A 17,169-nucleotide genomic window follows, 5' to 3' on the forward strand; every position below is an offset into this window, starting at 1 on the left:
CTAACCTTCAGGAAAGGTTTATGTGTTCCCTTGACCATATATTATGTAGGAAAAGATGATTAAGAATTGATAAGCCTTCCTCAGAGACTTTTTCTTGTAAACATGATTAGGTTTCTATCTAAACTTCAACGACTCTTTCATTGAGCACATGATGAGATCTCTAGTGTTCACAAAGTTGTGGGTGGCATAAAAAAATGAGTCCATGCACTTCACCGACTGAGGTAAATGATACATTTTCTGAAAGTCCTCCACCCTAAAATTGGCAAGCTTTATCTCACTAGCACTACTCATTGTCATATTTCATTCATCTATGTGTGAGACAATCTAGTTGATAATGTTCGCACATGGGAATATCGGGTACATGCATGAAACCCTGTATAATATTAACAGCTGGATACTAAGGTAGACCCGTTAATCCTCTAAGTCTTCCTTGAAGTCCTCTGAAAAGGTACCCATGATTTGTTGCCATGTCAATTTTGTACCCTTCTCAATGAACAACTGAGTGTTTGCATAAACTGGTACATTAACTGATATCTGCTCAACTGCTTTGCCAATACTGCTCTCGACGATTTCCTTTGATGTAGCTCTCTTGAATGCCATGTTAACTGTAACTACTAAAGATATTCTCAACAACTATTATACCTGTGGGATAGAGAGAACACTCATGGAAAGGAAACGCCAGCTTAAAAACCAAAGAAAATTCAAGACAAGACCAAGCAACAAACTGGCCTCATGATGGGACATATTACGTAATTCTAGTTGACAGAGGTGACTAGCTTCTTGTGGGAACTGTGCATTGCGCAGTCAGTCAGGAAGATTGTTGACTGGAACTGCACAATGCGTAGTTCAATCTTAGGCCAAGGCCAGGAGAGACTGGGCATTGCACAGTCTCAGTGGCCAAGTTGGGAGGCTAGCTCTTGGAATGTAGTGTGCAGTTGGAGCCAGGCCAAGATAGCCTCTACGTAATTCTAGAATCCAAGGTAGAGGCCTTGAGTTTCCAGAATGCACAATGCATGCCATGAAGTGTGATATTCGGGAAAGGGGAGCCCATATCTGCTTGAGGGGAGTGTGAAATCGAGCAGATCTAAAGGATTGTGTGATGCTGAGTGAAAATATGACTAAATGATGATGCATGCAAATGAAACAAGTGTAGGAATAAATCAAACTGAAGGAAAATGAAGCATGTGAAGAGAGTCGCCGCAACGACAACCGTTAGTGAAAAAAGGGTAACACATACGACACTTGGGAAAGGAAATGTAAAACTTGAAACAATGCTTATACAAGCTAAAACAAGTTAAAATGCTAGAATTTGTTTAAAGAAACAAGTGAAACAACTCTCTCACAGGCTAAACAACAAGAATTCCAGAAAAAGCAGCAAAAGAGTTGAAAAGCAAAACTCACCCAGAAAAGCGATGATGATCGCACTGAAGGTTCCTTGATCTCCTCAGGAATGCCATAGCTCCAAGATTGAATGTGAAAATGAGCTCTCATAGCATTGATTAAATAGTTTTGGTCAAATTAGGGTTTATGACGTGCATTCTACAAATCAAGGGAGAAGCGACACTTGGTGTCAATTTCCAAAATAACTCAAGTTCCTCCTTCGAGTTGCTAAAAATACATCCCTATTTTTTAGGGATGTCTTTTTCTTTTTATCTTTTATGTTTTTCCGGGAAAAACTAGCATGCCTTTCCTCGAAGAGATTGTGTAGTTCTGGAAAGAACCTGACAACTCTCTAGCTCATGTATTGTGGAATTTCTGAATCACAGTTCATTTTGTGTAATTTCTAGGTTCAGTGGCTCTAGGATGCCTCTCATGTTCCGCACAATTTCCCAACTCAAGGTTGCTTTCCATCCATTTTTGTGCAATTCCTATTCTCAAGGCCCACTGGCACTCGTGATTGGGAAATTCCCCAGAGCAAGGCCAATTACCCTCAAAGATTGCGCAGTTCTCTAAGGCAAGCCTGGAACTGTCGAAGGACCAAGTCAAGAGATCAACTTGAGGGTTATAAAAAGAGATAAGTGAGCAAACACAAGCCAATATTGAAAGAATAAATCTCAGTTGAAGCACAAGTACCTAGATCAGTGAGAGATGAGCTACTCTGGTTTATAAAGGAGGCTCCAAAACGAAGCATGGAAAATTTTTTGGAGGGTGGTTGTAGTCGCTACAACAGGAGGAAAAGTTAAAGAAAAAGGAAAAGAGAATATTTCATAATTGAGACCATATTTTCAGCATAAAGAAGATAGAGGTAATTTTTGTAAGACAAGGTAATATGAAGCAGGTTTTGAAGGGAATCAAGAGCATGAAAAACCCATTATGTCATGTACATGACAACAACATTAGAACAAATAGGATTCAATGGACGAAATTAAGGAGGAGATAAGTTTGAAATCTAATATGATTTTAGATTTTAAAATTTCAAATGTTGTATGTATAAAGCAAGTAGACAATATCAAGGAAGACCCTCTACAAAATGAGGGACAAGAATTTTTGGATATATATATATATATATATATTTGTAGATTCAGATAATAACAAGAGTTTTACAAATGAAAGAAGATAGTATTCATAATCAAAGCAAGAAGATGAAAGAAGGAAGCTAGATGACTTAAATGTTTGGAAAGAGGAAAAAAGGGTTTTCATAACTCTTCCATGATGTATTGTTGATAAAGAAATATTGCAAGAAAACAAGTTTACTAAGCATGGGCTGAAGTATGTGCTTGAAAACCATGGACATACATTATCATCTACACAACATCGAGGAATTGTATAGGAAGGAAATGGAAACATGGAGGATGCAATTGAATATAGAAAGAGTACAAGGTTCAATTGGTAGATTTCAGAATCTCAAGAACATAATTTTGCAAACGGGAGACAACATGGAGGAAAAAATAATTCTAGAAGTACGAAAGAGTGGTTGTATGTACGCATACCATGTGAGGAATTAATTATTTTTGAAGCTAGAAAATTTCTATTCACAATATTGGATAAATGGATATGAAAACAACAAAGGAAATGCATATTATAGCTTCTTGAGATCAATAAGTTAAGGAATTGTGCATCGATGTATAATATGAACTAAAGGAAGCATCCTGGATGCAATAGGTGATGCTAATGATGGAATCAAGCATCATAATGTACATCAAAGAACAAGATAAAGTAGTTGGTAAAGGATGCGTGGAGAAAAGTTTCAATTTTTTTGAAACATTGTCAAGACACCTATGTGATTGTAGAAAGTATTGTGGGATAAAAATGTTAGTAAAAGATATAGATATTAGATATAGAAAGTACCAAATGCAAAAGAGAAATAGTAGTATAGACCAGTACCAAGAAAAAGTGAAGAAAATGGAGTTAGTAAGGAATATTTCTGAGTGGAAATTCAACATCAAAACATAGTTTCTTGAAATTTTTTAGGGCAGTAAAGCATATGGACAAAAAAAACCAGAGTTTGGAATGTAGGAAGAGAAGAAAGTGCAGTAGTGTAACTACAACTCAGATTATTAGATAAAAGGATGAAAGTTACAACTACATAAAGTACAACCAAATAGTTGGAAGACTCATGAATCAGAGACCATGAATACCTTGGGAGTCTGACGCAAGAGCATCTCTTAAAAATCAACAAGACCTAGAAGGTCATGCTAAGTTTACTAAAGGGAGTGGTTTTGATTATTTTAATTCAATTGAACTAAATTGGGGAATTTTATTTTCTTAATATAATTGGGATTTCTTAAAGAAACGAGGGATTATTTGGGCCCATGGTTTTTTGGTTTCCCATGGTAATTTTCTCATGGAATTCATGTAATGGAGCCTTTAAAAGGCTTAGAAGACTTCATTGTAAAGGATCAAGGAGGTGAGCAGTGAAGGCTCACTTCACTGGAATAGCCAGGGTTTTAGCCAAGAACTAATGGAATTCCATTGGCTAGGATTTTCCCTGGAGTTGGGTTTTTCCCAAGGAAAACATTGGTGTTTATGTTTTCATGTTTTTTTTTGTTGTTTATGGTTTATCTCAGTAAATATTTTATGCCTTCATGGTAATTTTTAAATAATTGGTATCATAGCTAGATATTGGCTTCAGAGGGATGTCATTGTTTCCAAGGGTTTATTTAGCCTCATGTGTCAAGAATAATGGAAATAGGGGTGGAAATAGACTAGCATGCCTCCTCCTAATAATGAAGACAATAAAGGACAAAGGGGTCTAGCATGCCAAGATGACTCATGATTTTATATCTGCTGAGGTGATACTAGATGGATCTGGTGGTTGCAATTCTTGAAAACAGGTGGATTGGTAGACAACAACATCAAAGTGCATGGTGAAGACAATCCTATGGAGCATGGCTCTAGAAGGAAGGGCTTGATTCGATGTGAAAATTCATATGTGGATAGGTGAAGGCACGTGAACTTCATAGGTGAAAGGTTTGCTACAAAGTAAAGAGTTTATGTAGCCTCTGCAAAGTGTCAATAACTATGACAATCGAATGGTAGGGAGCATGGTTTTGTGTGCAAGAGAATGGAACATCACTGGTGAAATTTATAGTGATGGAATCGTAATTGGAGAGTACTCAACTTGAACATATTATAACAGGTGCAATTTTTACCTATGGCTTGTTTGTAGAAAATAGGACCGTGGTTTTTTGGGGTGATATTAGAGTTATTAGTGGTGTTCGAAGAGGCATCTAGTTTCAATTTGTTGCAAGCAAAGGGTATCGTGTTTATGGGATTGATGCATAGGAGCATGGGTGGCAGGCAGAGTTGTCATAGCAATGACAAGGAGAAGAACAATGTTGTGGATAAGTGGTCATGGGAACCACGATGATGTGGATGAACTTGTCCATGTTGGAAGCATCAAAGCGGTAGGGGCTTGTCCAAGAGACCAAATGGATATGTCAATTAAGCATCTTTATGTGTTGAATCTTGATCCCGGCTAGAACATCCACATTGTGTAGGAGGAATTGATAATGGTAGAGAAATGGGAAGACATCATACCAAATAAAACTAATTAGCATTTCCCCAAGTGGAAGGTGAAGATATTATGTGTGCCACATGATGGATGGAGTGGAGGAGAGATTCTAGAGTATGTGTTTTAGGTTTAATATATTGAGGGGACACAATCAGGCAAAACTGACTGTCCATGTGTTCATCGAGCTTGGAGATTGCACAACCGTGGAGATGTTGATGTTTGTTAGGGCCAATTTGAGCCTCCAAAACTAGCAGGGTTGGAATGCCTTGCAAGAGGCAATGAGTGTTAGGTTTCACATGGACATACCTAACCAGCAAAGAACAAAGGATTGCAATGATTGTGTAAATGAAAATTGGTTATGAAAGTATGTATAGTCAAGGCAACGATACAAACATTAGCAAGGAGAAATATTTATAGGTGATTTCATTGTTTTAGTGTAGAAGGCACTCCTTAGGTTATGGATCCTCCTATTAAAATATCATATTTTGAAGAATATGTATTGTTGTAGGTTTTGGTGCCAAAGGATACCATGGAGGACCAATGGAGGTTGCGATGCATAAGTGCATAGAGAGAGAAACCATGGGAATTATTTGCATGGAAATTAAGTTTGACAGAATGTGTCAATCAAATGATTTATTATGGATTCGTAGAATGTGGTTGTACTTGGATGAGGAGACCAATAGGTGTTTTGAGGTGAGAGGATGGGTCAAGATAACAACAATTAAAAAACAACTATTATAATGGAGTTAAAAATTGTATTGTATGTAAATGAGCATATTGTTGTAAGTCCTGGTAAGGCATGCATACCTGTGGGAAATTGCTGGTAAAGTCTAATGTTAGACCTAAATGATAGGGGGCATGCTAAGTTAATAGACACCCAAGGTATAAACTTTCAGGGGGGAAAGGTTATAGTGAGCATGGGGATTTTGTTAGGGAAACCCCAAGTCAACGTTTAAGGGGGATTGTTAGGTAAAAGCTACTTGAGGAAAGAATTAAAGTTGAATGGGTCAATAGTAATGGTTTTGTCCCCATAGTTTTTTGGTTTCCCATGGTAATCTTCCCATGGATTGCATGTAATGGAGCCTTTAAGAGGCTTGAAAGACTTCATTGTAATGGGCCAAGGAGGTGAGCAGTGAAGGCTCACTTGGATGGCTTGGGAATGGATTTGACCAAGGACTAATGGAAGTCCATTGATTGTGTTTTTTCCCGGAGCTGGGGTTTTCCCAGGGTAAACAATGTTGTTTATGTTTGCATGTTTTTTGTTGTTGATTATGGTTTAATATTCCTCTCAATAAATATGTTATGCATTTGTAGTAATTTTTTAACATAGATCATAGTAGAGCATGGAAATATCATAGAGAAAGAGATGAAGATGACTAAGGATAGTCTGAAAAATAGTCTAGAGAAAAGCCATAGAAATATGGAAGAGAATGCTAGACCGTTTGGCATAAGAAAGAATTTGGGTGATAAGGAATTTAACAAAGAGATTTCAAAGCTTAAAGAATAGTTTAATGTGATGAAGGTTCTGCTACGAGAGAGAATTCCATAATACTTGAGACGTGGATTAAGGTTGAAGAAAAAGGTCAAATAGCCTAATGTGGAGTTGAAATTAAAGAAAGTATCTAAGTTGAGTAGCATCAAAACTTCATAAATATTAATAGTGTAGCTTAAACCTAGATTCACATTGAAAACACGCAGAAAACATAAGTATCTAAGGTGAACCCACAACAAGACTTCAAAATTTGTGCAATAAAAGTTATCCATATCAAACCATATCCAAGCCTCACCGAGCATGCACATTGCAAATGAGCCAAATTCCAGTATTTCTAAATAGAAGTTTATAAGGTGGACAAGAAGGTATTCTAGGTGGACCCCACCAAATGTTTTATAAAGGAGAATTGAATAGGGATAGAAATTTATATATGGACCATAAGTCATTCGGGTGGCCCCATTGCAAGGTTAGAAAGGGGGCCAAATTATATCCGACCCTTGCAAAGTGTGCAACATAGTAATGAACAAAATCAACAAATATCTGGATTACAAAACATATAATCAGAAAGCAGCAAGATGGTAATAAAGAAGAGGCAACAAACTCTTCAACAGGGAATCAGAAAGCAAGGTCAGTATGGGAAAACAAGGACAAAGACTCCAATGTGAGTCTTACATGTCAAAATAAATAGCAATCAAGTCATACCCAGGTTTCCTTAAGATTAGTTTGCTGGAACTGCAGAGGTTACCCATGGAGATGAGGACCTGGGTTAGGGCCTATTGCGGAAAATAGAGACATAATTTGCCTCATAGAAACACATGAGCATGAAGGGTGCAAGACACCTTCGTTTGAAGGATACTGGAAGATGGCAGTGTGGAACAAGGCAGCAGGGAATGGCAAAGGGCACGGGGGTATCATGGTTTTAGTAAGGGAGAAAGAAGGTCGTCTCATTCAGTTAGAAAAAGAAGACTCAAATAAGCAATTCATTTGGTTTAAAATATCAGAAAATGGAAACCACATTAGAATTGCAGCATGCTATTTTGCACCACAGGTTTCAAAAATCTACAAAGGTAGAGGGCTTGACCACAAAGATCCATTTGCAGCTTTAAAAGCGGATATTGCAACATATTCGCAGCTAGGTGAAGTCCTTATAGTGGGTGATTTCAATGCTAGGATTGCAAGTGAGCAAGCTAGCATTCTTTGTTGTAAAGATGATTGTGACCCTATTTGGCTTACAGAAGAAAGTAATCATCAGTGGGAAAGAATTTCAGAGGACAAGGGTTGCAATCTCTTTGGTGAACAATTGCTTACTCTATGTGGGCAAAAGTCCGGTAATGGCTTGACTAGATGGGCAAAGTCCGGTAATTTCACTTGCAATACTTACAATGGAGCAAGTGTGGTAGATTATGTAATTTGCTCACATGGTTTGTGTGAGAAAATGGAAGAAGTTTTGGTTGGAGATCAGCTGTGGGATTTGAAATCAGACCACAAGCCAATTTATTTATGTTTCTCTTGGATTGGAAAGAAACAATTAGAGTCAAAAATTCAGCATGTCCAACAAAATCTCCCATAGGGCAGAATTCTTTTGACCCCAGAAAATTGTAATACCTTCAAAATGACGCTAGAGAGGCTCTTTGAGAAGGAGAAAATTACAATTCACAGCCTTCATAGTCATGAATTAACACATTTAATTCAATGCGCACTTGCAAAGTGCAAAAGAACAAAAATTAAGAAGTCTGAAACAAATTGCTTTCCAGTTAATGCTTGGTTTGACGAGGAATGCAAAAAGGCAAGGAGAATGTGGAAAGAGTCAAACAAGGATAACATAAAGCTCAAATCTTACAAGCATTTATTAAGCAAGAAAAAGGCTGATTTCATGGTTTCAAGGAGGGAAGAACTAATCTTCCTTGGGAAAAATAATCCCAAATTATTTTGGAAGGAGCTCCAACCGAAAAAGATACAAATTGGAAATAATATTACAGCTTCTAAATGGTTTGACTATGCAAGACAACTCTATGAGCAGGTTCCCAAGGTTGACCCTCCCCCTTGGTCAACACTGATACTAAACTCTTCACGGTACAAGAGGTAGAGATGGGTATCAAGAATTTGGGTGTTGGAAAAGCAAAAGACTTAGCTGAACTCCAAGCAGAATATCTAAAGTGGGGCTCAAAGATTCTTGCACCTCACACTACAAAAATCTTCAACAACATCATACAACAAGGGCTCCCCACTGATTGGACAACTAGTCTGGCAATACCTCTTTTCAAGAGCGGCGACGTCAATAATCCCTCCAATTATAGGACCATCATGATAAACCCTTTGTTTGCAAAGCTATTTGGAAGCATGCTAGAAAACAAAATTAGCAAGTGGGCAAAAGAAAGAGATAAGCGTGCTAAAGGGCAAGCAGGTTTTAGACCTAAGCATTCCACAGTTGATCATTGCATAACTTTAAGGCACATCATTGAAAAAGTTTGGGAGAAAAAGGAAGAAGTCTTTTGTTGCTTTGTTGATTTCAGAAAATTGTTTGACTCGGTTCCTAGGGATAAAATTTGGCAGAGAATGGAGGAACTTGGGGTTCCTAAACATTTGAGAGCAGCTGTGCATAGGCTGTATGAAGAGGTGAAAGTCAAAATTAGAACTTCAGCAGGCATTTCTGAAAGTTTTAGAAGCGATATCGGGGTCAAGCAAGGTTGCCCACTGTCTCCTACCCTTTTTGGTTTATATATCGACAAGCTTGAGGAGTGGTTAAATTCGCAAGGGGGTGATGGTATCTATTTGTGAAAGTTTTTTATAAGGCTTCTTTTGCATGCAGATGACCTTATTCTGATTGCTAAATCGGCTCTTGGTTTGCAAGAGCACTTACTATCCCTTGAGCATTTTTGTAGAAGTGTGGGGATGCAAGTCAATATCAGCAAAACGAAAGTAGTGGTATTCTCTAAGAAAAGAAAGCATAACCAACACAAGTTATACTTTGAAGGCAACATTCTGGAAGAAGTTGCGGATTACAAATACCTCGGAATTGACTTCAACAAAAATCTAAGCTGGAATGGTTGTAGAAAGAAAAGAACTTTGGGGGGTTGGAAAGCATTTTATGCTTTTCAAAATAGGTGTAGAGAGGCAGAGTTATGGGACTGGAAGACCACTCAAACTCTTTTTGGGCTTCTAGTGATTCCGGTGATTCTCTATGGTTGTGAATTGTGGGCTAGAAATACCTCCGACATGCAGTGGAGACAAATTGAGAAAATTCAGAAGCGTTTGATTACAAACAAATTTAAAATTAAAAGTGCAGTTCCTTATGATATCTTGTTAAGTGAAACAGGGACTACTCCTATTGAAGCAATTGCTATGGTGCGAGTCATAAGGTATTTAAAAAAAATTGAGCAAATGGAAGAGGGTAGATGGCCTAAGATTGTCTTTAATGATAGATTGTGCAAGAGCAAAAAAACTTGGATGCAGCAAAATAACAAATGGTTTAGTAAATGGGGTATTTGCTTGAACGCGTGTCCCATAAACAACAAAGAGATAAAAGCTTTTGTTATGGAAAAGTTCCACAAACGTATTTGGGATAAGGAGCTAGGAAGAAAGAAAAATTACTATATTGAAGTGTGTAATCCCACTCATAATCATCAACCAAAAGCATACATAGAGGCCAATATCTCTTGGAGAGCCAAAACTCTTATTGCTCAGTTAAGGACTAATTCTCATCAACTCCGTTGTGAAACAGGGCGCTGGAAAAGGCCAAAGGAAGTGTGGGAGGAAAGGGTATGCATTTTTTGTTCTTCTTGAAAAGTGGAAATAGAAAAACATTTCATTTTAGAATGTGAGGCCTTCAAAGACAACAGGGAAAGTTATGCAGATACGCTGGCAGCTAGCTCTTGGGATAATCTATTTAACGAAGGGTTTGTCGAGAAGATGGGAGCATTTATTGTGAAGCTTCACAAAAAAAGCACTGAATACATCAAGCAGATCAAGAAGCAACCTGTCCCATACATCAAGCAGATCAAGAAGCAACTTGTCCCATAGGCTATCTTTAGCCTCGTGGACGTTAAAATAATTTCTTTCTTTCTTTTTTATACGTGTTGAAAAAACATCCAGATCAAAGGAGAAACATATGGATCGAAGGAGTAGGAAATATATGGAGCGAGACATCTCCGGGTCTAAAGAAATCCGAGTAGCTAGCGAGGAAGTTACTACTAAATTATTCCAAATCCCGGATACAAGCAAAACTTTGGAAAAGTGCTAAGTCTTAGTCCCTGGTTTTGTCGATAGTATATATTAAACCTCGAGACGAAAGCTTAAAGATTTGGGGTTCCGTTTTAAGGGAATTTGAGAAATATATTTAGAAATTTGAAATGGAAAATGAAATTTTTTGACAGAGTGGATATATTGACATCACTAACCTATTTATAAAATCACATGTCGCATAAAAACAAATCCTCATCAACTAAAAGATGTTTATCCATAAAATAATAAATTGCAAAAGAATAGGCCTAATAATCCGAGTCACTACTTTTTCCGAGAATAAACAAATTGAACAATGAAAGTAGCTATAACTTCCTTTATCAATGTACGAGCATAGATTATTAACAAATTTTTTATGAATGATAGCGTAGGATATTTCTGAGAATACACATTGACAATGAAAGTAGCTATAACTTCCTTTATCAATGTACGAGCATAGATTATTAACAAAATTTTTATGAATGATAGCGTAGGATATTTCTGGCCAGGCAATGAATGTGCAAAAGATGCATTGAAGTATTTTTAAAGGATCTTGAAATCGTGACTGACCTGCTCTCTCATCAAAATATCACATAAATACACAATACTCAATGATGACGGCTCTTTAAACAACGCTGATATAACCAGACACTTACAGCAAGGACGATACTAGTATGAACTATCTTAGTAAGTAAAGGCCATACTATTGTCTCCATTATCCAGCCTGGCGGGCTTTCAGTGTGGCTGCAAACGCGGGCTTCTGTGTACACCCTCCCAGGTTTGCAGAAGTAGCCTTTATCAGGAGCACAATGAGCATCTTCTGAGCACACGCATAGTCCTTCCAGAGCACATCCATCCCTCTTTATGATCACTCCTGCCTCTCCTATTCCCAGAATACCATCTGTCCACTCATTGGAAAAGAGTCCCTTTGGATCGTATTTGGTTTTGGCTGCCAGAAACGCCTCGTATTTGCTGTATTTTTTCATGACCCCGTCAAATGCAATGTTTCGGTTCTTTCCCCAGTGAGGCAGACCTCCATATTTCATGAGCGCCATTTGCTCAATTTCCTCCAACACATCTTCATACAGTCTAGGAGTGTTGGGGTCGTCCGCTCTATAATACGTCATTTCGATGTCAACTGAATCCTCTTGTTTTCCCAAATAAGCACTTGAAGCTTTTACATATCGCATTAGAAAACCATAGTATAACTCAACCCCACACAAACTGTTTGGAAACATTTTCCTAAGTTTCCTTACGTCTGAAAGAAATTGTCCGATTTTGGACACACTGATACTAATTCCATTCTCAAAGAAGAGTAAGCCTCCCTTGATTCGAGGATCCCATGCGCAAGCTGTGTGCAGTCCGTCCTCGGGGCTACTGAGACACGATCCAGCAGCTTGCATTTTGTTCTGATACCCAATCACTGGATAATCAACAAACTGGCAATCGTTGTTCTGCAGCCCTGTAGCCAGTTTAATCATGGACCTAACCTGAATGGAGGAGAAAGCGCACTTGACGTGAATGCTATGATAGCTTTCTGCCTCCTCCTCTGCAAATTCAAACATTAATGAATTAAGAAACTAAGAACAGTGAATTTGATAAACTCAGTCTCGATATCGATATCCATATGTATATCAATCTGGATGACTATGCATGTTGGATTTTCCTACCTAGTATCCTGGTAAAGGCTAGTAGATGATGAGATGCAGGGCGAAACCCTAGGAAATTATTTACTCCATCCCCGGATGTATTAACAGGCACTCGGTCGTCCACTCTATAAAGGACCCTTCGCTGAGCAGGGTACCACGTGACATCTGCGAATTCGTGTTCTAGGCCAAACTGCGTTATCCTCCTTTCGAGATCGGTGTCGTTTTGCTGATCGTTCCTGATGGAACGCTTGAACATAAGTTGCAATTGCAGGGTGACCTGCGCAGCACGACAAAAACGTAAAGATCAGCACCATTGATACAAAAATCTTCAGCTCCGGTACAATCTTTTATGCCAATCATATGAATCTGTAAAACCGAGATCGCTGCCGAAAACGGTAAATCGGGGGCTATCATAGTTTGTACAAAGAACTCCTCATTCAAGTGGCAATGAATTGGAAAGGGGGTAATGAACGCCTTGGAAATAAACCAGAAGAGAAGCCCCAAATTCCTAGTGTTTTTAGCTGGCTTCTAATTGGTCAATTGATGAATGTAGTATCATAACTATATATTATGAACTAGTTTTTAAATAATGAGTGTCATTTTCATAATATTAATTTTAATTTTGATGTTTGTCCAGCGATTTAGAAGGTTTAATTATGTAATTATTTTTGTTTTTCAATCGAATAGAAGAAGTTTTACTATAAATGCTTTAATATCATGGATATGAATTGAGGGTTATGTGATCCATAATAGTTATAAGTAGAACTTCGGGGTATATCATATAAAGAGAGACATTTGTCAACGGGTTTCGAACCAACCAGTCCTTAAGTCAAAATTAGCCGTTGATCAAGATAGTCGTTGGAGGCTCTGCTCACACTATTTAGCATGCAAAGTTGGATCTGTTTCTTCAACTTGTCCTGACGATGAGCCACACTGGTTGGTTCGAAATGCGTCCATAAATGTCTCTCTTTATGTGATTTATGTCTAAATTCTACTTATAACTATCATGTATATGCTTATTACTCAAAAATTCTTTATAACACAATGTTTTAAGATATAAAAAATATTATGTATATGTTTATTTTTCAAAAATTCTTTCTCAGACAAGGTTTTCAGATTAAAAATAAAATAAAAAAATGAATAAAGATGTATGAGAAATCCTTTATAAAAAAATTTCACAAACTCCTTTCCATGGAAAATGGAGGATGATTTTCCAAACCCAAATACCTACCATTTATATATAGATAAATAGTTATATTTACCAAGCCTAAATACCAACCCAATGTATTAATTTATTTTTGCTTAAATTTAAATTAAGTAAAAATATAAATTTATCAAGGCTAGTATTTTACAAAATCTAGATGTTATACAAAATTTAGATGGGAGGATTATTAATGTTTTCATAGAACCAATTATACAACTTTTTTCACAATTGTAAGGATGTAAAGCATGTGGAAGCCAAAAGCTCAATATGTGCCTCCACCACTTCAAGGACATCTAACAAAATTCTTAACTATAAAGATTGATTCTATTTTTAAAATAGAAGTTCTAAATATATAAATAGACTTTATTATAATATCAAAAGCTAATATCTTGGTTTACCAATATTACATACCTAAAAAATCATGACTTGTTTATATAAAACTTGTTAATATAATAATTTTTTAATTAAACTATAGTTAATTCATATAAAAAATTGTAAATTTAACCTTTTTTAATTAAAAATAAAAAATTATAACTATTTTTGAAATGGATTTAAAATATTTTGTATAAATAAAATAACTATAATTTACCTAATAATCATTAATAACTAAATTAACATTTTAAATATATATATATAAATAAATATAAACCATAATAAATATAAATATAAACCATAATAAATATTTATAGGTTGAATCTAAAATAATAATAATAATAATAATAATTATTATTATTATTATTATTATGAACCAAAAAAACAAAAAAAACGCAAACATACTCTGCGTAAGTGACCTTTCTCTCGCAAAACTAACCTCGTGAATCTCACACTCATCTCAGCAATAAATGTACATGATAGTTTTATTGGGGAATATTTATTCTGAGATTGCCTAAAATTAAATAGAATTCAGTTATATCTTCTATTAATACCTGAGAAATGACTCCAAGAACCCCCAAAGAAACTTTCAGTGCATTAAGATCGTCGTCTGCTTCAGTGAGGCTCACAACCTTGGCATATCCCTCGTTCTGCGATGCAGGGACTACTAATCTCATACCCACAACAAATTCATGAACAGCGCTGCCGTTACCGAAGAGGGAACTACCGTGAGAACCAGTCCCTAGCATTCCCCCTAGAGTTACACCCAACCAGTATGGCGAATGAGGCAACGCGAGACCTTCTTTGGCAGCGGCATCAATGAGATCCTTAAGAGTCACACCGCTCTCGAACGTCATCCTCATTCCGCTCTTGTCCACAGAGACAATACGGTCTAGATGCAGTGTGCTGATGATAAGACCGGACTCTCCACCAGGACATACAAGCTTGGGAATGCTGTGCGAGTAACGAGTCACAACTCTCATCTTCTGATTCTTCTGAACGGCCTCGGCAACGGAGGCCAGAAGTTGCTTTTCGGTGGCAGGATAGACAACTTGCGCAGCCTTGCAGGTACTACGGTCGGGGAACATAGCATAAGAATTCGAAACTGTGCAGTTCGTAAATCCATCAGAACATTCAACGACGGGTCCGGGTGGGCTAGATTTCACAATAGGGGCGAACAGAAGGAAAGCATAGCACGAGATCAAAATAGCCGTGCCAAACTCCATTGGGCGATGGAACCAAATGACCGATAACAGAGAGCACGCACTAGGGAAAATAGCGTAGCTTGAGAACCACACGATATCCAGGGCGTTTAAATAGCTGAATCCGCTGATGTCAGGTAGTACGAATCGCTGATCTCAGCGATTGACATCACCTTTCTCGCAAGTTGCGCACATGGGCTTATGGGGCCCCTGGAATTTCAAATTAGATGACTGGTAAACAGTGATGGAATTTAACGTGGCATGTTACCCGTCATAGGGCATTTTGCCCGTTTTTAACGCCTACAATTTCTATATGCCAGTCTTTTCGAACGTGGTTGGAGCGGTGGGAAACTTATAATTTTCGCAAAACGTTATTACAGCAAATGTTTAAATTTATGAAAGAGTTTTTTCAGAGAAAAAAGTATCAGACATTATGTTTGAATTTATGAAAGAGTTTTTTCAGAGAAAAAATATCAGAGATTATATTGAGACAATATAAAAATCATCATAAGATATAAAAGGTGGTAAGAGAAATCACTATCCAAGATATCTCAAGAAACAAGCAAAAATTAGATGTTTGAAAAGGCACTTTATGCAGAAAAACAAATACATCAATATGGAAACATAAAAGACTGAAAATATAAGAATTCGTATTACAAAACATATACATCAGGTTCAAGAATCATGACATAAATGCACAAAAAAATAACCAAAAAAACAAATTCCAAGAACGACCAAGAAATCACATCCACCATTACTTCCATAGACAAAAAGCCAAAGTCATATAGCGGGCCATTCTTTTTGGGCTGCTTTTTTGGGACTGAATCGAATATTGCAATTATGAAGGGCGCCTTCTATACCTAAAACATCCCATGGTTTGAAGGACTCAGATTTCCAAGCTGCAGCCATTGGGTTTTTTTGGGTCGATCCTAAAAACGCTCTGAAAGGTGAATTGAAATAATATGAGATGGGGTTTTACGAAAAAGCCTGTTATGCTTGAAATAGAAATAGACAGAGAAGCTGAAATGTCAGTCCAGGCCTCGAATCTTTTCAATGGGGTTTCGAAGATTCAGGATGTTGAACCTGGCCTCATTCACGAGCAGGGAAGGAAAGGAACCGAGAAGGATGCCCCAGGAAATTAAGCTCCACGTTCGAGCGAGCACTAAATTGCTGGCTAGTGGCTCGAATAAAAACCAAAAGAAATAAACAATTGGATGATTTGGTTCACTTTGACTTTTGTAGTACGGTATGTCTATTTGTATTAATAATACAGATCTGAAATGAGTGAGTGGCAACTGGCACAGTATAGGGTTCAGATCAATATAAGTGGCATATAAACTGAAAAAAGTGTAAACTGAAAATGAGTAATGAATGTGAAGATGCTCGAGTTCATAAAACCTCACAAATCTTAGTCTCAAATACCAATGGGTAGCAATTGTCCCAGGTTAGCATTCCCTTCCACTTCATTATTGAATTTGAACATGTGTTTTTTAAAATGAAATCTTATTAATAAAGCACTAATTTGCATATTATGAGTTCTTTTTAGTCACTGTTTTAATGTTTTGGCATGATATAATTTTGTTTTCAGTGTCATATTATATGGGTTGATAATAATTTTTTTTTGTCAAATAGACTGACACTTATTGAGATAAATAAGTGATTTGTGTGATAAGGTTATTTTGTTATTTTGTTTATTGTTGAAAGGTAAATTTTTAATCAAACTTTTATTGGTGAAGGGTTAATTTTTTAATGAAGTTATTATTGGTGAAAGGTTAATTTATTATGAGAATACTATTCTCCAAAAGAAAAATTTTAAATATATCGTTTCTAGACTAGTAGCATAAAGGCCAAAAAAAAAAACATCAAACAAAAATTGTATAACGAGCATAGAAAAATCGAAATTCCAACCCTGATAGTAAATGCCTCTAGAATTTCAAATTAGTTAGCTAGTAGATTTATTTGAATGCTTTAGATGAAGTTATAAAATTTTCAAATTAGTTGATTAGTATATTTGTTTGAATGTTTTAGGTAAAATCATAATTTTTTCATATAAGTTGTTTATTGCAAGTTGGATATAT

The 17,169-nt window shown here is 36.8% G+C and overlaps 1 pseudogene; it reads right to left on the reverse strand.

Moving 5' to 3' along the window:
• Positions 1-11,272: 11,272 nt before the first annotated feature.
• Positions 11,273-15,080, reverse strand: LOC149244348 (L-gulonolactone oxidase 5 pseudogene; annotated as a pseudogene).
• Between the last annotated feature and the right edge of the window lie 2,089 nt (positions 15,081-17,169).

The sequence above is a fragment of the Pinus tabuliformis genome, chromosome 8 (genome assembly GCF_031772625.1).
Source record: "Pinus tabuliformis cultivar Carrire ecotype Pingquan chromosome 8, CPIR1, whole genome shotgun sequence".
In the NCBI taxonomy this organism is placed as follows: Eukaryota; Viridiplantae; Streptophyta; class Pinopsida; order Pinales; family Pinaceae; genus Pinus; species Pinus tabuliformis.